Source organism: Callithrix jacchus, chromosome 16 (genome assembly GCF_049354715.1).
Source record: "Callithrix jacchus isolate 240 chromosome 16, calJac240_pri, whole genome shotgun sequence".
Lineage (NCBI taxonomy): Eukaryota > Metazoa > Chordata > Mammalia > Primates > Cebidae > Callithrix > Callithrix jacchus.
The window spans coordinates 71,413,099-71,435,537 of NC_133517.1; the positions used below are offsets into that span (position 1 = coordinate 71,413,099).

The window sequence follows — 22,439 nt, forward strand, 5'->3', positions numbered from 1 at the left end:
TGATCAAAGATCTTCTAGAAGAGTTTCACACAGAGACAACATCAAACAGAAAGACCAGGGACAGGAAGGAGGCTGCTGGTCCTGCCCACCCCAAATAAGGCTAAGAGGCAGAGGCACACATCCTTCCTCAGCCCAGCTCACTTACTTGCAGGTGACACACTTCCTTCCCACACCTGTCTGTCCCCACCCCACTGACCTGCTTACACATAGCCTTTCTTCCCCTTTGAATACCCATTTCTACATCTCTCTATTTGCACTCATGCTGACTCAATCAGTATGTCACCGCATCCCTCCAAGGCCACCTTGGGATAGTACTACTATCCCAAATGGCCACCTCTGTCCACTCTTTTTTCTCACTTTAGTTTTCTCAATTTAGTTCCCACAGAGCATCCAGAATGAACAAAAGTGAAAATCTGATTTCGTTACCAACCCATTCAAATTTTTATGTCTCTTCCTATTGTCCTTCCAGGAAAGCCTATGCTACATAGCACAACACTCAAGCCTTCTTTGTTTCAGGTCACCCCTTTTCCTTGCCAGCCCTTACCCAACTCTACGTTCCAGCAGTGTGAAACCTCCAGCTGCTTTCCTGCACCGCCTGCTCTTCTCCATGTCTAGGCCTTTGCTTGTGCTTTTCCTTCCACCTCCGATGCCCTCCTTCCAAATGGCTAAGTCTCAATGTATGCATACAAGAATTTAGAAGATACCACCCCTGGATTTATTCCAGGCCCCACTTCAACCCCCATGTTCTCCGCCACCTTGAAGCTGAGTTTGGCTGAAATTCCTCTATTCCCTACGCTTTCCAGTGACAGCATTTACCACACCATTTAGCAAGTTCTTCCTTCGTTCTCTGTCTCTGAAGCTAGACCAGGAACTCCTTGCAGGTAAGATCATGTATTCTTTGATGTTTTTTCATGACAAGGGCAGACATAGGGTTGCAGTAGTGAGTGGGCATCTGTTCTCAGAAGGCAGTACCTGGAGCACTGTAAGTACTTTTAAAAACCTTATGAAATTAAAAAGTGGGTGAATTCACCACATGTATTCAAAATCATACAATACACTGGGTTTATAGAACACATCTCAAATCCTGTAGAAACAAGACAAACTCACATAAAGCAATTAGCAAAAGCTGAAGACTCTACGAGGTATGATATTAAATCGTTGATTTTTGTAACCAATTATGTTACATCTCATGAAACCTAATGAATGTTAGAACATGGTAACCAGCCACTTTGGGGGTCTGGAAGTTCAATTATTTCAGGATTGACTTTTTTCTACTCAAACCCAGTAAAAAAAAATTTTTTTTTACTCAAAATTTCTCCTTAAAAGCTAACTCTTGGGACAGCTTCTGAGCAAGCCACATACTGAAACCAGTTTCATCCTCTTTTAATTAACCAATGTGAACATCCTCTTGGCTTTCATGACCATGGGATGTATTCCTCAAAGTCAAATCCACACTCACAACTATGTCGACTCCCACACAGTTCCCTATTCATGACCGAGGCTTGGTAATACTGGCTGAATCAGTGACTTGCAGAAGAGCTGTGCACCACTTCTAGGATGGTTATGATTTCCTTAATTTGAGTCTTGGTTTTCTTTATTCCAAATGTATTGTCTACAATATCACTCATGATTGTTCAGATCATAGTCACAATTTTAAAAAGGAAAATATGTATTCTTACTAACCATATTCATAAACATGAGTTACAAAGTATAAAATAACTTTAGAAGGAACATACCCAAAAACTGCAGAGCAGTGCCATAGGTGAGCAGTGCCATGGGTGAGCAGTGCCATAGGTGAGCAGTGCCATCGGTGAGCAGTGCCATAGGTGAGAGTAGTGCCATAGGTGAGTAGTGTCATAGGTGAGTAGTGCCATAGGCGAGAGTAATGCCATAGGTGAGCAGTGCCATAGGTTAGCAGTGCTGTGGGTGAGAGTAGTGCCATAGGTGAGTAGTGCCATTGGTGAGTGGTGTCATAGGTGAGTGGTGCCATGGGTGAGTGGTGCCATGGTTGAGTGGTGCCATGGGGGAGTGGTGCCATGGGTGAGCGGTGCCATGGGTGAGCAGTGCCATAGGTGAGTAGTGCCATGGGTGAGCAGTGCCATGGGTGAACGGTGCCATGGGTGAGCGGTGCCATGGGTGAGTAGTGTCATAGGTGAGCGGTGCCATAGGTGAGTAGTGCCATGGGTGAGAGTAGTGCCATAGGTGAGCGGTGCCATAGGTGAGTAGTGCCATCGGTGAGCAGTGCCATGGGTGAGCAGTGCCATGGGTGAGAGTAGTGCCATAGGTGAGCGGTGCCATAGGTGAGTAGTGCCATCAGTGAGCAGTGCCATGGGTGAGCAGTGCCATAGGTGAGCAGTGCCATAGGTGAGTAGTGCCATCGGTGAGCAGTGCCATGGGTGAGCAGTGCCATGGGTGAGAGTAGTGCCATGGGTGAGCGGTGCCATAGGTGAGCAGTGCCATAGGTGAGCGGTGCCATGGGTGAGCAGTGCCATGGGTGAACGGTGCCATGGTTGAGCGGTGCCATGGGTGAGTGGTGCCATAGGTGAGCGGTGCCATGGGTGAGCAGTGCCATCAGTGAGCAGTGCCATGGTTGAGCAGTGCCATGGGTGAGCGGTGCCATAGGTGAGCGGTGCCATGGGTGAGCGGTGCCATAGGTGAGCAGTGCCATGGGTGAGAGTAGTGCCATAGGTGAGCGGTGCCATAGGTGACTGCTGCCATCGGTGAGTGGTGCCATAGGTGAGTGGTGCCATGGGTGAGCGGTGCCATGGGTGAGCTGTGCCATGGGTGAACGGTGCCATGGTTGAGTGGTGCCATGGGTGAGCGGTGCCATGGGTGAGCGGTGCCATGGGTGAGCGGTGCCATGGGTGAGTAGTGCCATGGGTGAGCAGTGCCATAGGTGAGCAGTGCCATAGGTGAATTGCCTCTTATAGACACTCATCTAAGGAGAGGGTACTCAGGGGAATAGGAAAGGTCTGAGGTGGAAACTGCATGGTTTAATTTTTCCCCCAGAGGAAGACTCTGACGCAAGATTATTGCAAATAGATTTGGAATGGAATCCCAGAAACATCAGTAGGGGGCTAGAGAATGAGAGAAGCAAGAAAAAGAAGCTAAAGAGGAATGTGATTATAGGAAGCAAGGTCTCAATCTTCAGGAGATGGAGTAGAACAGCCTCAGATTTCTCTCTGAGCAATGAGAAATCTGAAATATTTAATATAACAATTCTTATTGGCTGTTAGTTGAGAGCTGCCCTGAGGACATTAACTTCCTGTGTTTCAGCCCATTTGACATCAGGTCAAGCATATTACCACGGCAGATGGAGCCCCTAGGTAGAAAGACATGGGTTCTTATAGTGCAAAGAAGACAGACTCCATCATATTTCAGGTGAATCTAAGCTGTTGCATGTGTAATAAGCTGTCTCAGCTGATAGGCAGGCAAATAAAAAAAAAGAATTATGAATTTTATCAGCTTCATTAAGTTTCTGAAAAACACCAGCCAATAACTGGATTTCCAAACTCATTCCCAGAATGTTCAGTCACTCTTTTTCTACCTAAATGAGAAGAGTCACCTCAAGCAAATTAAACATGCGTATTCTATCTTTTAAACCTTTGCTCAATCCACATCCAATGCATGTTTCTTGTAGGTCCAGAAGCAGACCCTGATGCAGGGGTCCCAGTATAAATGATGTATTAAGGATGTTCCCTTACATGAAGGGGACAGGAAGCAGGAGAAGGAAGGAAAGAACCCAAGCAGAAGTATAATTTACCAGGATGCTCCAACTGAAGCCTGTTCTGCAGAAGGCTCTAAAGTATAAAATATACCCTAGGAGTGGTCATGTCTTAAGACAAAGGAGCTGGGTTATTGTATTCCCAATAGCCAGTCAGACATTGGAAACACTGCCCTGAAATACTCTGGGAGGGCACATTAAGTTTGTCTCATCTGTCACAGATTCTTACATTTTCTGGTTAGTCACAATTTCTGGGAGAAAATTTATAAATGGAAAAGTTAGTGGAATAAAGTAATCTGTTGTAGCATTTAGACCTGCTAAAGTAATTAGCATAAGTAATGGTCATCATCTCCCTTCTCTGGTACTGTTTTAGATTCCCCAGGAAGCTTTGGCTAGTGCCCCTGTCAGTGTAGGTGACTTTCCTGGAGGGGCTATCAAAACCACCATCCCTGAGGAGTCTAGGCCCCTAGTTACCAAATTTTATCAAGCCATAGCATGATAATACTGAGAGATGCCCCAGCAGGTCTCCCAAATGGAACATTATTTTGTCTGCTTCCCTTATATAGCAGCAATCCCTTCTCATGGCCCTGACAACTCAGGTCTTTCATGCATCTCCTGCTGCTGAGCCTCCACTGAGTATCAGCTCAACATCTCACCTTTTCCATGAAGCCTTTCCTGGTCTTTGCATTCCTCAGTGCCTTCTTGTCCCTATAACTCAAGTAAGTTACTGCTTATGCCTCTCACTCAGGCTGAATTGCATTCTGCATTGTAATTCCCCTTTACAGAATTTTTACTGACCTTGGACAATGTAATTTTGTTAACTTGTGAGTGTATGTGTTGTCTTTCCAATAGGAACCTGAACACCTGAACAGGGTTCTATCCCACACTTCACTGGCTGCCTCCAGTGCCAGATGCAGGTTGCTCTGCCTCCCCAGGCCTCAGGGAACTCATGTTGAATTAGCAACTGAACAGCTTACACAATAGCATTTCTGCACCATAGAACTAAATCGTGATTTTTCTCATCGTAAGTCTTGCTTCCAAGAGGTCTCTAACTTATTTGGTTGCCAGTGTCACTCATTATCGTTCAGGCTACAATCATTTTTCAAAAAACAACTGAGAGCTTCCAGAGGTTTGACCATATGACATTTTCAGATCAGCCCTTAAAAGCACATATTTCTAGATGCTTTATTATTAATACAAATTATGTGCAAATGAATGTCATAACTTTCCCCTACAAAGAAATTTTTTTTTCTTTTTTGGCATTACTCAGACCTTGAGTTTGACAAGCCTGCTTTGGAGATATTGGGTATTTGTGGAGAGAGTAATATAAACATTTACATAAAGAGGCAATTCGACTTACATTCAACACCTTTTGGGTGCCAGGAATTGCCCAAGGGACTTCATACAGACTGTATTGTCCAGAGGTATTTTTCTTCTATTTTTTTCTGAAGCTCGTATGGTAGAATATTTTGAAGCATTTTATAGCCTCTTGTGGGAGCTTAAAAAGAAAGAAGGAAAACTCATGTCACTTCATTTTGCAATTAATTACTTCTGGGAAGACTTTGCCTTGTAATTATAGTATTTATCTCTATGTATTTATTATTTTTGATTGTTTCTGTCTTGTATTCTCTATTCAGAAGCAAAAATTGGATACAAAAATAGTACTAATCTTGACTATATGTCTCCAGGCATGTAATCTACTCTCCAAATTTCTGCATTAAATGAGATGAAATAAAATATTTATGTTACTATTAATAGAGGTTAAAATCTATTGAATGCTTGCTGTGAGCCAGGCACTCTGCACAGCACTTTATACATATCATCTCATTTAATGCTCACAGCAATTTTCAGAGGCAAGTACTATTATAATCTCTGTTTCATAGATGCTCAGGGCAGCTTAACAACTTCCCAAAGACCATGCAGCTAGTAAGTAAAGAAACTGAACTTGGCCAGGTACAGTGGCTCACATCTTCAATCCCAACCCTTTGAGGGGCTGAGGCGGGCAGATTACCTGAGGTCAGGAGTTCGAGACCAGCCTGACCAATATGATGAAACCCTATCTCTACTAAAAATACAAAAATGCTCTGGTAACTATATGCTGCTAAAGTGGACCATCAGTAAAATGACACATTTTGGGAGTAATCTTTCAGGTACTTCTAAATCAAATAATTAGTATTTACTTAATTTCTTTTGGTTATAAACATGGAAAAACAAGTAAAAGGTGGCTATTATGTACTGTTAATGTGGTATTTATAGAAATTTATGTATTCATATCCTTATTGAAACTTTTTTATAATTTTGATTTTAGTGTGTAGTATTGTTCTGTACATTATTTTTGCAATACCTAAGGAATTAGAGCAAACTAAAAGTTAATTGTAAACATTTTATGATTTTTGTCATAACTACATTTTAAAGTAACTATGGTTTTAAAATATACTTGTCATCATTTTCTTGTTTGTGTGAAACTACTGTAAAAACTGTCTATGTGTGTGTGTTATTTTTTCTATAGAGAAAGAAAATTTAAATTCAGAAGTTAAAACCATCAATATATTATTTTTTAGAAAATAAAAAAATACAAAAATTAGCCGGGCTTGGTGGAATGTACCTATAATTCCAGCTACTCGGAAGGTTGAGACAGGAGAATAGCTTGAACTCAGGAGGCAGAGGTTGCAGTGAGCCGAGATTGCAACCCAACCTGGGCAACAAGAGTGAAACTCCATCTCGAAAGAAAGAAGAAAGAAAGAAAGAAAGAAAGAAAGAAAGAAAGAGAGAGAGAGAGAGAGAGAGAGAGAGAGGGAGGGAGGGAGGGAGGGAGGGAGGGAGGGAGGGAGGGAGGGAGAGAGAGAGAGAGAGAGAGAGAGAGAGAGAGAGGGAAAGAAAGAAGAAAGAAAGAAGAAAGAAAGAAAGAAAGAAACTGAGCTTATGCTGCACAGAGGAAAAAAAGCCTCCCTCCTTAGTCCTCTCCTTTGAGATGGCAAAAGAAGTTGTATTCTCAGCCCTGGTCTTGCTAGCCGAGAGGTCACAAACTCTTTGGGTCTCAGTTTCCTTATTTATTGAATAGATATTCTAATGACCGCATTGCTATGCCCATCTATCTGTCCATCATTTGTCCATCTTCAAGCATTTAAATTTCACTGTTTTACATTTTGCTTATAAGAGTTACTGATAGCTCTCATAAAGTGTGTTACGTTCACCTTTATACCTATAGTTCCTACGCCACTATTCTAAATGCTTTAAATCTTAATAGATTTAAATCATTTACTTTTCATGATACAATAAGAGAGGTATTCTTTTTATCCCCACTTATTTCAGACTTAGGGGGTTGTTTGACCCCAATCACAATTACATTAATGGTGTCAGATAGATTTTAACATAGGCATCTGGTCCAGAGTCCATGCTCTTAATTACTATGCTATACAAGAAAGCAAATTAACTTTCTTCTCAAATCCAGGTACTGTTTCAGAATAGATTTTTCTATATGTTTTTATCTACTTTTTCCTCTTTATTCTTTAGCTCTTGTTTGTATTTCATGATCTGTATTTATTTTTGTGTAATTAGAGATGTGATTTTTCAGTGCACATTACTTTTTAAACCTCGATATGAAATCTCATACATAGATTAATTTTAATTACCATTGATTGATTTGTTAGAAACAATATTGAAAGAGAAAAATTTTCCTCTACTTTTCAAGTTTTATGACCTTAAATGTGACAGGCAGCAAAAACTGCCACTTTGGCATAAGAATTATTTTGAGTTAAAACAATCGTAAAGAAATAAAAACGTAAAAAAAAGAAGCTCTCTGCCCTCCACCTATTTTCCTAAAAGTAGGAAGCAAATTTGCAAAAGTGCCCCTCTTTACCTCTGTACCAAGAAGGATAAAAGCTAATCATTAAAGACAGCGTTAGATCCTTGTCAGCCCGCAGATGGTAACAGAGGGATCTGCAGAATAAACTTTACCAACCAGACTTCGACCACCACTTCTTTCTCATATAGTTGCACTCCCACGATTTACTGTTCCTAGAGCTTATAGGTCTCTTTCTTCTGTCTTGTCACTTCTCTAAAAATTTTTTGTTCCTTTGCTATATACATCCGAGTTCTAACCAAACTTTTTTAAGTTACTCATCCCTGAGTTTCTCTTATGTATATATGAGATATGCACATTGGTAAACCTTTGTTAGTTTTTGCTCATTAATCTATCTTTTGTTGCAGAGCTTCGACTGAGAATTTAGAAGAGAGTAGATGGAAAATATTTTTCCCTCCTGTCCAAATGCAAGGATAATCTTTCATGAGTCCAGGAGGAAGGTAAGTAATATTAAAGATACAAGAAGATGAATGGCTTCAGATTTTGCCTTTTAGACTTTCAGAAGACAAGGGTTTAGATGAAAATTAATGCAAATCTAGGATAAACAAAGCAATCACAAGGAGCGTTAGGTCCCAGATATGCTAATTTTGGTCTCTGCAGGTCATAGAAAACAGAATTAAGACATAGGGACTGAAAAAGATTGTTAACTAAGTCCTTCACCTTTAAAAATGAGAAGTAATCAATAATTTAAGATTCAAACTAAGTGGAACAGAATTTTTAAAAATTAACACTATGACAAAAAAAAAAAGAGCAGTAAAAAAGAAAACAGATTGGTCAGTTAAGCATTTCATTGTGAAAACCTTGAGGTATAACCAAAGAATATCCAAAACATTTCTGACATCAAAGCATTACAATTAAGATTAATATTAAGAAATGAAGCCTAAAATATAAACAAATTTACCTTTTCAATGTGACTTTTATTATTTACTTAAAAATCTGCAGTCAGAAAATATGAAAAGAACATTCACTAATCAGAGCCAAGTGACTACTCTCCCACAAGTACTTAACACATTACAGTAAATTGTTACAGTATAACCAACATCACACACACACACACACACACACACACACACACCCCACATTCTTCCCAGCTTTTTGGCAATTGGTTTGGGATTCATTAGTGAAAGGTGTTTTTGTAGCCACAAGTTAAACAAATTTAAAAAGAAAAGAAAATAGCATTTAAGCATACAATCTGAAATTAGGGAAGCAATAATATACGAAGTAATTGGATAGGTAAATCATAGATAGATGATAAATAGGTAGGTGGATAGATAGATGATAGATAGATGTAGACATACAAAGAAATATTTCAACTGATGTGCATTCAAAAACAGATTAATCACAATATTCACTCAGAATATTTTACTGGAGAAAGATGACATTCCAAGGCCATCAACAGTCTACTGCAGGGCTGCAAATTTTGATCTCTGACAAGATGAGCACTGACATTGAGAGTAAGTCTTTAGAAACTTTTATAGCCATTTGGCAAAGAAATTTCATGTCTGTTGAATCTAATAATTAAAAAGATCTGCATTTTCTGCCTTTTTAATAATTTTGTAGTAATTAATTTTTACTCTATTTTATGAAAGAATCAGCATTAGAATTTTAAAAAACAAAATTATTCTTTCCCCACAAGTAGTTCACGACACTTTGAATAAAATTATATTTGGTGTTGGGGAAGCTAGGAATTCTTCCTTCTGCTGTGGTTGTACAAAACATATATTTAAGGAGCCTACCATTTTATCTTGGCAGGCATTGTAATTGCTCACTATCAATGTAAGAGAAATTACAGGAGGTGGCTGAGCTGAGAGAAAGGAAAGAATACCTTCCTGTTTAGTAGTTACAGTTTAGAACTGCAGGCAAAGTGTAACATTAGGAAATACAGCTGCTGGTAGACCAGTAGTTTGCCTGTTTGTACCAATAATCCCGGGGTTATTTTTCTTGTATCTATACAGTTTTTCAAAACTTTGCTGTGGATTTCATTCTGTTGTTTATAGATATGACAAGATAACTTGTACCTTTAACATCTCGGCTAAAGCTTTCTTTTAGACTAAAGGACAAGAAAAATAAATGTAGGCACCCCTTTTAATCTTTGGGGAATTAGTGCTAGCTGTGACATTAGCTTCATTTTGTTTTGGTGGCACTTTTTAGTGCTGTGATTTGCTGTCCATACAGGGCAAAGCTGACCTCCAAAGGGAGGGATGTAAGCAAAAGGTGCCCAAGAGTATAAAGAACTAAAATCTTTATGTCAGAAAGCAAAACAAAAAAGATGTAAACCTCAAATGTACTCCACCCATTTACACTTCTTAGCTCCAAACCACAAAGAGAACAAAAAAGTACTTTCTCAGACTTGTTTTTTTGATCACATTTTCTGAGAAAAGACATGGTTAAGTTTTAAATGCACTGTCCTGGGCTTACTCTTAGATATCGATCTTTTCATAAAATTGAAAACAGCTGATAGCTCTTAGAGAGCATCTGCCTCACTGCCCATACCACACCCGTTTCTTGGGTCACTGGTCCTATGACCAGCTGTGATCTACAGGACCTATAACATACAAAAGCTCTGCTAATTGCCAGATGTCAAAGTCGCTTCACTTTTAGACCAACCTTCTTGCTAGCAATACATACAACTTCTTTTTTCTCACCTCTATCACCTCTAACAAGAAGTTTTTGTTAAATTAGAGCACAGTCCATGTTGCTCCCAGAGTTGTTGCTCCAGAATTCCTTCACATGGACCCCGTCTGTGGGCTAGAGTATATGGCTGGTGTGAAAGGCAGTGCTGCAGATTACACTTAGGTTGAAAAGGAACTCAGAATATAAGTTATATTAATGTGTCTTTTAGGTGTTAAATAGAATAGCTGGAAAAGACATTAAATAATCACTGACTGAGCCCCATTTTAAGCCCCATTTTCCATTGATCTGTAGCCCACATGTCCATTAAGATTGTTGGAAGGACCTAAGAACACTTGTAGCCAGATTTGTTAAAATTGACATCATCTGCTAACAGAGGGTAGGCCAAGAGGCTGCCTAGATTCCTGTTTCTCAGAGAGGACAAGTTGTCCACTAATTTAAAAACAGGAAAACACAGAAGGGAAAATATGAAGAGTCCTAAAACCCCATGTTCTTTCTTTCTGTTTTGTTTTGTTTTATGAGATGGAGTTTTGCTCTGTCGCCTACACTGTGTAGGGCAGTGGTGCAATCTCTGCTCACTGCAACTTCTGCCTCCTGGGTTTAAGTAACACTCCTGTCTAAGCCTCCCAGCTGGGACTAACAGCACCTGCCACCATGCCCGGCTAATTTTTTTATTTTTTTATTTTTAGTAGAGACAGGGTTACACCATGTCGGCCAGGCTGGTCTTAGACTCCTGACCTCAGGTGATCCGCCCGCCTCAGCCTCCCAAAATGCTGGAATACAGGCATGAGCCACTGCGCCTGGCCCTACAAACCCATATTAATTTAATATTTTAAAAGATAAGGAAAATTAGATCAGTTATAGTTACCTTTCAAATTAATTTAAAAGAGGAAAAAAAAGTTAAAAGCATTTATTACACGGAATAGAGGCTTAAAAACTCCAGGAATAGCAATAGTAAACTAGTCAGATAAAAAAGAAAATCCAACCTGTGTCGGAAATAACAATTCATTGTGGACATCCTGGCAGTTTCTATTAAAAGAACTCTCCTCTAAATTTCAAAATAAAATGCAATAAATGGTAGCCTACAAAGATATGTTTACAAAGTAAAAACAAGTACTCAGTACAAAGTAGTAGTATTACATGAGTAATTATCCAGCAAAGTAAGTTAATATATGCTATTACTATTACTAAGGAAATGCTAAAACAATCAACTCACTGTCAAACTAAAAATACGTATAAAATAAATATTTAAAGCTGTCGGAAGAGAGAGGGAAGACAACACAAAAAATCACAAAAAGAAAACATAAAATCGATTTGATAAAATAGCAGTAATATTAAAAAGAACTTTAGAAAAAATAGTGAAATTTAGGCATTTGAATTTTTTTATTGTACTTTAGGTTCTGGGGTCCATGCGCAGATCGTGCAGGATTGGTGCATAGGTACACACATGGCAATGTGGTTTGCTGCCTCCATCCCCCTGTCACCTGCATCTGGCATTTCTCCCCATGTTATCCCTCCCCGACCTCCCCACCCACCCCTGCTGTCCATCCCTTGCCCCCCCTCCGCAACAGACCCCAGTGTGTGATGCTCCCCTCCCTGTGTCCATATGTTCTCATTGTTTAACACCCACCTATGAGTGAGAACATGAGGTGTTTGATTTTCTGTTCTTGTGTCAGTTTGCTGAGAATTATGGTTTCCAGATTCATCCATGTCCCTGCAAAGGACACAAACTCATAGTTTTTTATGGCTGCATAGTATTCTATGGTGTATATGTGCCACATTTTCCTTGTCCAGTCTATAGTCGATGGGCAGTTGGGTTGGTTCCAGTCTTTGCTATTGTAAACAGTGCTACAATGAACATACACGTTAATGTGTCTTTATAATAGAATGATTTATAATCCTTTGGCTATATACCCAGTAATGGGATTGCTGGGTCAAATGGAATTTCTATTTCTAAGTCCTTGAGGAAGTGCCACACTGCCTTCCACAATGGTTGAACTGGTTTACACTCCCAAAAACAGTGTAAAAGTGTTCCTGTTTCCCCACATCCTCTCCAGCATCTGTTGTCTCCAGATTTTTTAATGATTGCCATTCTAACTGGCATGAGGTGGGACCTCAATGTGGTTTTGATTTGCATTTCTCTAATGATCAGTGATGATGAGCAATTTTTCATACGTTTGTTGGCCTCATATATGTCTTCTTTTGAAAAGTGTCTGTTCATATCCTTCACCCACTTTTGGATAGGTTTGTTTTTTCTTGTAAATCTGTTTTAGTTCTTTGTAGATTCTGGATATTAGACCTTTGTCAGATGGGTAGATTGCAAAAAATTTTTCCAATTCTGGTGGTTGCTGGTTCACTCTAATGATTGTTTCTTTTGCTGTACAGAGCTCTTGCATTTAATTAGGTCCCATTTGTCTATTTTGGCTAGCGTTACCAATGTTTTTGGTGTTTTATTCATGAAGTCCTTGCCTATGTCTATCACCAGAATGATTTTTGGCTAGGTTTTCTTCTAGGGTTCTTATGGTGTTAGGTCTTACGTTTAAGTCTTTAATCCATCTGGAGCTAATTTTAGTGTAAGGTGTCAAAAAGGGGTCCAGTTTCTGCTTTCTGCACACTGCTAGCCAGTTTTCCCAACACCATTTATTAAAAAGGGAATCCTTTCCCCATTCCTTGTTTTTGTCAGGTTTGTCAAAGATCAGATGGTTGTAGACATGTGGCATCACCTCCAAGGCCTCCATTCTGTTCCATTGGTCTATATCTCTGTTTTGGTATCAGTACCATGCTGTTTTGATTACTGTAGCCTTGTAGTATAGTTTGAAATCCGGTAGCATGATGCCTCTGGCTTTGTTCTTTTTGCTTAGCATTGTCTTGCCTATGTGGGCTCTTTTGGTTCCACATGAAGTTTAAGGTGGTTCTTTTCCAGTTCTGTGAAAAAGGTCACTGATAGCTTGATGGGGATAGCATTGAATCTATAAATTACTTCGGACAGTATGGCCATTTTCACGATACTGATTCTTCCTAACCATGAGCATGGAATATTTCTTCATTTGTTTGTGTCCTCTCTTGTTTCCTTGAGCAGTGATTTGTAGTTCTCCTTGAAGAGTTCCTTTACATCCTTTGTTAGTTGTATTCCTAGGTATTTTATTTTCTTTGTAGCCATCATGAATGGGAGTTTGCTCATGTTTTGGCTCTCTGTTAGTCTGTTATTGATGTATAGAAATGCTTATGATTTCTGCACATTGATTTTGTATCCTGAGACTTCGTTGAAGTTGCTTCAGTTTAAGGAGATTTTATGCTGAGATGATGGGGTCTTCTAAATATATAATCATGTCATCTGCAAATAGAGACAATTTGGCTTCCTCTTTTCCTAATTGAATACGCTTTATTTCTTTTTCTTGCCCAATTGCTTAGAACTTCCAATACTATATTGAATAGGAGTGGTGAGAGAGGGCATCCTTGTCTAGTGCCAGATTTCAAAGGGAATGCTTCCAGTTTTTGCCCATTAAGTATGATATTGGCTGTAAGTCTGTCATAAATAGCTTTTATTATTTTGAGATATGTTCCTTTGATACCTGGTTTATTGAGAGTTTTTAGCAAAAAGGACTGTTGAATTTTGTCGAAGGCCTTCTCTGCATCTATTGAGATAATCATGTGGTTTTTGTCTTTGGTTCTGTTTATGGTGGTGAATTACATTTATAGACGTGTATGTTGAATCAGCCTTGCAGCCCCGGGATGAAGCCTACTTGATTGTGATGAATAAGCTTTTCAACGTGCTGTTGCAATCAGTTCGCCAGTATTTTATTGAAGATTTTTGCATCTATGTTCATCATGGATATTGGCTTGCAGTTTTCTTCTTTTGTTGAGTCTCTGCCATGTTTTGGTATCAGGACGATGCTTGTCTCATAAAATGATTTGGGAAGCATTCCCTCTTTTTGTATTGTTTGGAATAGTTTCAGGAGTGGTACTAGCTCCACTCTGTATGTCTGGTAGAATTCAGCTGTGAACCTGTCTGGACCTGTCTGGACTTCTTTTAGTTGGTAGGCTATTAATTGCTGCCTCAACTTCAGCCCTTGTTATTGGTCTATTCAAGATTTAAACTTCTTTCTGGTTTAGGCCTGGGAGGGTACAAGTGTCCAGGAATTTATCCATTTCTTCCAGGTTTACTGGTTTGTGTGCATAAAGTTGTTTGTAGTAATCTCTGATTGTAGTTTGTATTTCTGTGGAGTCAGTGGTGATATTCCCTTTATCGGTTTTTATTGCATCTATTTGATTCTTCTCCCTTTTCTTTTATATTAATCTGGCTAGCAGTCTGTCTATTTTGTTGATCTTTTAAAAAAACCAGCTCCTGGTTTTATCGATTTTTTTGAAGGGTTTTTGTGTCTCTATCTCCTTCAGTTCAGCTTTGATCTTAGTTATTTCTTGTCTTCTGCTAACTTTTGAGTTTTTTGATCTTGTTCCTCTAGCTCTTTCAATTTTGACGATAGGGTGTTGATTCTCAATCTTTCCTCACTTCTCATATGGGCATTTATTGCTATAAATTTCCCTCTAGACACTGCTTTAAATGTGTGCCAGAGATTCTGGAACATTGTATCTTCGTTCTCATTGGTTTCAAAGAACATCTTTGTTTCTGCCTTCATTTCATTGTTTATCCAGTTGACATTCAGGAGCCAGTTGTTTAGTTTCCATGAAGCTCTTTGGTTCTGAGTTAGTTTATTAATTCTGAGTTCTAATTTGATTGCACTGTGGTCTGAGAGACTGTTATGATTTCCGTTCTTCTGCATTTGCTGATGAGTGATTTACATCCAATTATGTGGTCAATTTTAAAGTAGGTGCAATGCAGTGCTGAGAAGAATGTATATTCTGTAGATTTGGGGTGGAGAGTTCGATACATGTCTATCAGGTTTGCTTGGTCCAGATCTGAATTCGAGTCCTGGATATCCTTGTTAATTTTCTGTCTCGTTGATCTGTCTAATATTGACAGTGGAGTATTAAAGTCTCCCACTATTATTATGTGGGAGTCTAAGTCTCTTTGTAGATCATTAAGAACTTGCTTTATGTGCCTGGGTGCTCCTGTACACTGAGAAATATGTTAATTAATAAAATTTGGTATTAAAAAATTTTATTAAAAAACAGCAATTTACTTGTGTTTATATACCATTTGTTATTTGGTCTTCAATTATTTAAACCAGTGTCCAAATCTCCTGAGACCTTCAGGGGGATGGAGGGTAGGTCCTGTTCATTTTAAGTAACTTATATAATAAGTGTTCTATAAATGTTTTTATATGAAAGAGAATGTTGATAGAGAGATATCTAGGCTATAGGACAAGAAAAGAGATTTAAAACAACATAAGATGTAAATAATTACTTAAAAATAAAAGTACCTAACTCTGACATATTTACTAAACAATTTTTTCAAACATCTAAAAAAGGGATAGGAAATATAATAATGAAGTGTTATTTTTTGAGATATAAGTGCTGGCACCATGCTTAGAGCATTACATTTAAAAGAAAAAAGAGAGATGTAAGAATTAGAACAGAAGATACTGAATTATCAATGTTTGTGGATGATAAAATTATAACACTAGAAAATAGAAGAAAAGTAATTCCTAAAACAAATTAAGCTCTTTTTGTTATAGAATCTAAGGAAACCCCTACCATTGCAATTAAATTCTTAAGAACTAGTGACAGCTAGAATGTAAAATGAATGGATTCCATTTTTGGCAGCAAAAACTGAGTACCTACAAATTAATGCATTAAGAAAGAGATGTTTCTAAAACACACACATACCCGACCCTAAATGTACAAGAACACACACATCAGTGGAGAGGGAAAGTCTACATGAGATTGAAAAGGCTTTAAAATACGTATATTCTTCTGAGTAGCAATCCATGTCAGTGGTATTATTTCTGAGTCCTCTCATCCCCCCAACCACACTCTGTCCTAACTTCCACCACTAGATTGAATTATCCTAAAATAGAAACCTTACGATACATCCAATCACTTAAAACTTCTTCATCCCCAAAACTCTACCCTTGCCATAGCAGAGAAAAGGCCAAATTCCAAAGTCGTACAAGTGGCCTCATCCATTCTTGATGTATGTCCACTCACTTTTTAAGAAATGCATAATTATTAACTTTTTATTGTTTTTATGGCAGTAAGAAAATTTACCATAAGACCTATCCTTTTAACAAATTAGTAAGTGTAATATCATTAACACAGACATGATGTTGTACAGCCGATCTCTAGAACATATTTTTCTTGCATATTTGAATCTTCATGCCTATTGAACAGTAAATCCCCATTTCCTCCTCCTTCCAGCCCCTGGAAACCATCTTTAGACTCTCTGCTTCTATGTGATTATTTTAGATATTCGTGTAAGTCCAATCATACTATGTCTTTCCTTCTGTGACTGGTTTATTTCACTTAGCAAAATGTCCTTCAGGTTCAGCCATGTTATTGCATTTACTTTTGATATTCATTTTCCGATCTCCCTGAAGTTGTCCATTTATCGACCACCAATGTCTATGTCATAGGCTCCTCAACGCTGCACTTTTTTATTTGTGTGCTTTCATGAAGCATTTTCTACATTCTTGCAATTTAGACTACTTATTCTTTCATCACAGAGCATTTACTCTAATATGCTACCATTTATTGAAACTTTATTTTTTTTTAATTTTTATTTTTTTTTATTTTTTATTGGATTTTAGGTTTTGGGGTACATGAGTTATTGAAACTTTATACTTCATTTTGATATTTCTTGTAGGCTTTGCTTGCACTGCAATTTACAAGACTGTGTGTTTCTGTCTAAAGTTTCCAATTAGGTTAAACATGTGTCTTACACCCAATTTATATCTCTCATAGTACTTAGTGCAGTGTCTTACATGTAGTAACTGTGCAGTAAATACTGTTTAATTGACTGAATGATTGTAAACTACTGGAGGGAATATTTTATTTGGTTATTGTCCCCAAGGCCTGGGACGTACCTGACATATATTAAATGCTCAATAAATATTGTGTGTGTGTGAGGAGAAACCGAAAGAGGGAATTAGATGATTCTGCTAAGATCACACATTGCTGAATATAGACAGAGGTCAATTCTCAGTTTGCTTCTTTCTTGACCTAAATGCTTTTGATCCAGCTGATAACTTTTTTCTACTAGAAATGCTTTCTTTGCTAGATTTCCCACATATTCCTTCTCTTGGTTTTCCTCTTATGTCACTGACTGTTCCTTCTCGGTCTGATTTTCTAACTTTTTGTCTTCTCCCAGTTGCTTTACCTGCAATGTATTAGGGGTCCATCAGTCCTCTTCTTGTCTCTTACCAACATTCACTCCCTAGGCGACCTCATTAGTTCATGACTTTTTGCTGACTTCTGTATTCACAGCTTCAACCTTGACACCTTCGCCAACTCTAAAGCTATGGTGTCCTATTACCTACTTGATATTTCCACTGAGATGCCCACAGCTATTTCTAATTAACATAACCCCAGTCTTCCTCCTTGAGCATGCCCTTCAGCAGTATTCTCCATCTCAGTTCAAAATGGAAACATCCTTTTCTAGTATCTTAAACATTATTGGCAATCTCATTCTCTTACATCTCAATGTATGAGGAAACACTCTTACGCTCTACTTTCAAAATATTTACAGACAGCAACACCTTCTCCCCTCCCATCCCTCTACCTATCCAACCTGAAATATAACCATTGTTTACCTAAATTGTTACCAACGTATCAACAGATTATTTCCCACACCGCAGCCAGAGGGATCTTTTTAGAATGGAAGTCAGGTCATATCGCTCCTCTTTCAAAACCCCACAACAGCTCTCTTTCACTCAAAGCAAAACTCAAAGTTGTTACAAGAAAATATCCCTTGGACTTCCCAAGTTCTCTCTGACTTCATCTCCTGCTAATTTCCCTCTTGGTCTCATTTCTCTAGCTACAATGTTCCCCTTTTTATTGATTTTAGTCATCTATTGCTCCATAACAAGCCACCTCAGAATTAAGTGGCTTAAAACAAGTTGTTATATTCTCTATTGGTTCTGTGGACTGACCGACTTCAACTGAGCATTTGTGCTTTGAGGTTTCTTGTGTGGTTACAGTCCAATGTCAGCTGAGTCTGAAGTCATCTGAAGGATCCTTGGGCTGACGTCCATAGTAGCTGGCTCACTCCTGTGACCAACAGTTGATGCCGAGAGCTGAGCTGGACTTGCAGACCAAGCACCTACATGCCTCTGGCCATGGCCTTTCCTCATGCCTTGGGCTTCTCATAGAACAGCAGCTATGGCGTTCGGTGTTCTGAGGGTCAGAGTCCCGACAGCAAGTGTTAGAGGAGGCAGGAAGTAGAAGTTGCACAGCCAGTTAAAGACTATGCCTGGAACGGGCCCATCAACACTTCTACCGTGTTCTATTGGTTAAAGCAGTGACCAGACCTGCCAGGATTTGAGATCATGGAGTAATAAATTCCACTTGCTCATGGGAACATGTAAAAGTCACATTGCAAAGGAGCATATGGGATAGAAGATATTATCAGGGAAGTCTTTGGAAAATTCATCATTCTATTCTTCAAACACAGCAGCCGCGCTCCCACCTCAGTCCCCGCACTGGGCCTTCCTATGCCTCAAATGCATTTCTCTTGATAACAGCACGTTTTGCTTCCTCACAGCTTTCCAGTCTTTGCTTTCTCACTTACTTCAACTCTGCTATGATGTCACCTTCTCAATGAGCTCTTCCTGGACCACCCTACTGAACACGACACATAAACACTCCTTGCTGACCAAGGGCTCACAATTGCCCATGAACTTTGGCTTGACCAGACTTCAGCCAGACTTCTCTCCTCCATACAGACCCCTACATTTTGACTTGCCCTCAAGTTTAAATAAGCACTAAGCACCTCAGGTGCAGAATATCCTCCTCAACACTCATTCCGAGAATCAGCCGACCACAAAAAAAAAAGTTTATCTGATTTTGACACCTGCTCACCCTGCCCTCTTGCCTTCTGCCCCTACAAACTTCCCTGCCAGTTTTACCTCTCCCTCTCTCCAAAGGACTTGTCCCATTCTGTTTGATTTTGAGACACTTGAGATTTCTGAGACGAACGCATTCTCCCTGGTGAAATATCTATTTAAGTAAAGTTTCCATGTAACTAAATCTGCACTGATTTTGATTGAACACCTAGCACTCTCAATACTGTTTGCCCTACATCAGTTTTTCACATTGCACATTACCTTTAACACACTAAATGTCATCTCTATTTAACTTCTTCCATTTATTATGTTTATTGTCTCTCTCCCTCCATTAGAATATAAACTGCCTGACAGCAGAGTGCCTTTGTTTCATCTACTGATTTCCCATCACCGACTACAAACATGATAAGTGCTCTAAAAGCCTTTGTGAATTAAATGAATAAACTTACTCTTACCTGTGATGTGATAAGAGCAGGTTTTGTCTAATACATAAAAATATGGACTAAAGAAATATTTGCTACTGGTTCTGCCAGAATCTCATTCTCCACCCTAGTTAACTGAATCTCTGACATGTTCCTTGAGCTTGTTTTAAATTCTTGTTTTAATCCTCTAACTCCTCTAAAACTGTCCTGTTTTTCTTAGCTCTTCCGAACTTCTTTTCCTGTCTGCTCTGCAACTCAGCTCAGAAACTGGGGCCTCATGACTTGTGGACAGTTGTCCCTGATGCTGTTAACCCACAGGATTTTCAATCAGAAAATTTCTCTGAATAGATCCCTGTGCATTTCTGTTGAACTCAGATCCCAGCTGTACCAGCCACCTGTTTAGCCCTTCCCTATCAGATCCCAGGTATACCAGGCATCTGTGCACCCCAGCTTTCCCTCCTTCCTTGGGCAGGTACCGTTCCTGTTTCTGACACCTCCAGTCATCCATGTCCTACTTTAGTGAACAAAGTGCCTTATAGCCACATCCTAGACAGAAAAAAAGAAATATCATTTCTTCATGATCATGCATAGGTAATATTTGTGGAGTGAATTTGTGTCAAAAAGATCTGGGGGCACAGTGGTTTTACATTCTAAGTTATTCCTCTATTCCAAGGACTTTGGCAAAGGGAGGGGAAAGAATCAAAAGTTTTATGATGATCATAATGAGTTTCAGGTCATGACCACATAATTCACCTTGTTATTACACACAGCTGATCCTTTAAGTAAAATACCAGAGCCCCAGTAAAATGAATGAGATACCATTGCCTGAGGATTTCATCCAAGCATCACTAATTAAGGGTTATCTTCAAATGCATTCAAGCTACACAAGTCTCTTGAGTTTGCATAATTGAGCTGGAAATCAGTTGAAGGAACTTCATGGGATTTTTAGCCCAGGAGGGAAAGCAAGAAAGTTAGAAAACTCAAAACCATGGGAAACAAAACAAAACCACTCAAAAAAACTTCCTTCACATCAAAAAGTGAATGTTTTGTTTCTGACTCTTTCTTTTTTAATGTAAGAAAAGCCTTACACTATCTTTTATATCCTCTTTGTCTTGTTTTCCAATTTTTACACCTCTAAATGAGGGTGAAAGAAAGAGCCTTAGAATCCAAGTCAGAAGTCTCAGGTTTTACCTTCCCCTATTCAATATATGAGTCTCATGTATGAAATAGAAATACAAATTACTGTATCTACTCGATGGAGTAATAATGTGGATTAAACAAGAGGATGAATTGAAAATACAACAAGTCCTCAATGTCATCCACAGGTTCTTGGAAACTGTGACTTTAAGTGACTTTAAGTGAAAGGATTTGTAACAAAATAGGTTAATTGATACAAACAAGTTCCTACAGAATATTTTTGGTCACAGAAACATCACCAAACTTCTAAATAAAGACCAAAGCACTTCTAATAGTAAACATTGAAACAAATGTGAGCACTTTCTCTCATATATATATATATATATATATATATATATATAAATAATATACATTAAAAATCTTCCATATATAATCTTTCATATATATGAAAAATCTTTTATATATATACATATTATATATATATATATGTCAAAGATTAACAAAACAAATAATTGACCAATTATTTCAGTTCAGGGTCATGGGCGACAGAAGCCTAGAAGTCCATGGTGGCCTGTAACCTTGTCTGGAATTAGAATATGGAGCTGATCCCATAGTTGGTCTCAGGGGAACCTTGACCAGCCTTGTGATTGAGAAGGCTACAATTAAAGTGGAAAGTTGGGGCTTTAGAAAGCACATGAGGCTCTCTGTGGGAACAAGGAGAGTAGAGGAATTAGATGTTATGAATTAAATAGGATGGAGAGATGATGGTAACTAAACTTCCAGGACCCATCTTGTCATGTCAATATTTACAACGTAGACAGCATGGCCTATTGCATTTCGAAGACCAAAGGGCCTTCTAAACCTTTGCATATAAACACAGTTATAGGGTTTAAACAGCAAGGGTTTATTTTTTAAGGCTATAATAAGTATATAAAAGTTACACAATTGATGACACAGTCTCTATAAAAAGTTTTTTTAGCCACTCCAATCCTCAGTTTCTCCTATGAACTGTCCACATTACTTGCCCAACCATTTATTTTTTACAAAATTTCCTTAATTTTTTCTATTAAAAAGTTTGAGTTGTCATTTAATTTTGCATGTAACTTTGCCTGAACTTTATCTATATTTTGAGCAACGTGAGCATCAGAAATCCGTTTATTTTGTAACCTCCAGAGTATGAAGCGTGATTATTTTCCCTAAAATAGTAGCATTTATGATTTTAAATTCTATCTGCCGAATGAATCAATACAAGTGAGTAGAAGACAGAATCATCCCTCATCTACCAGAATTCACTGTGCTAGCACTCTTATCTATTTGAAATATATGAAAGAATCTACAAGAAAAAGAAAAGCTTTCAAATATCCAGAATAAATATTACCAAATTCATTTTTACCATCTTAAATGAGCATTAAATAAGTAAAGGCAAAACCTAAGATCATTACATCTAGGAATTATTTTACAATATGACACAGGAATTAAGTATAGCATCAATAAACTTTGACCAAGTGAAACAAGCCTTTTTAGATAATAAACTTGTATTTTTTTTTAATCCAAACTCAAGCAGCCTAAACCCCTCTTCTTGCCATAGAGAGAACCCATTCTCAGATAACAAAGAGCCTAAGCAAAGTAATTTTGCAGAGTATACTTTGAAGGAAGGAAAGAAAATCCTTCAAATTTCAGCATTTCTATTTATGAATGCAGTA

General features: G+C 38.5%; 1 long non-coding RNA gene across 1 annotated transcript in view; it reads left to right on the forward strand.

Annotated features, from left to right (window-relative positions):
* LOC128929922 (uncharacterized) overlaps nt 1-22,439 on the forward strand; it is a 37,834-nt gene that overhangs the window by 8,554 nt on the left and 6,841 nt on the right. The window contains exon 3 of the long non-coding RNA XR_008477241.2: nt 7,934-8,026. This is a non-coding gene — a long non-coding RNA (uncharacterized LOC128929922). The remainder of the gene's footprint in view (nt 1-7,933; nt 8,027-22,439) is intronic.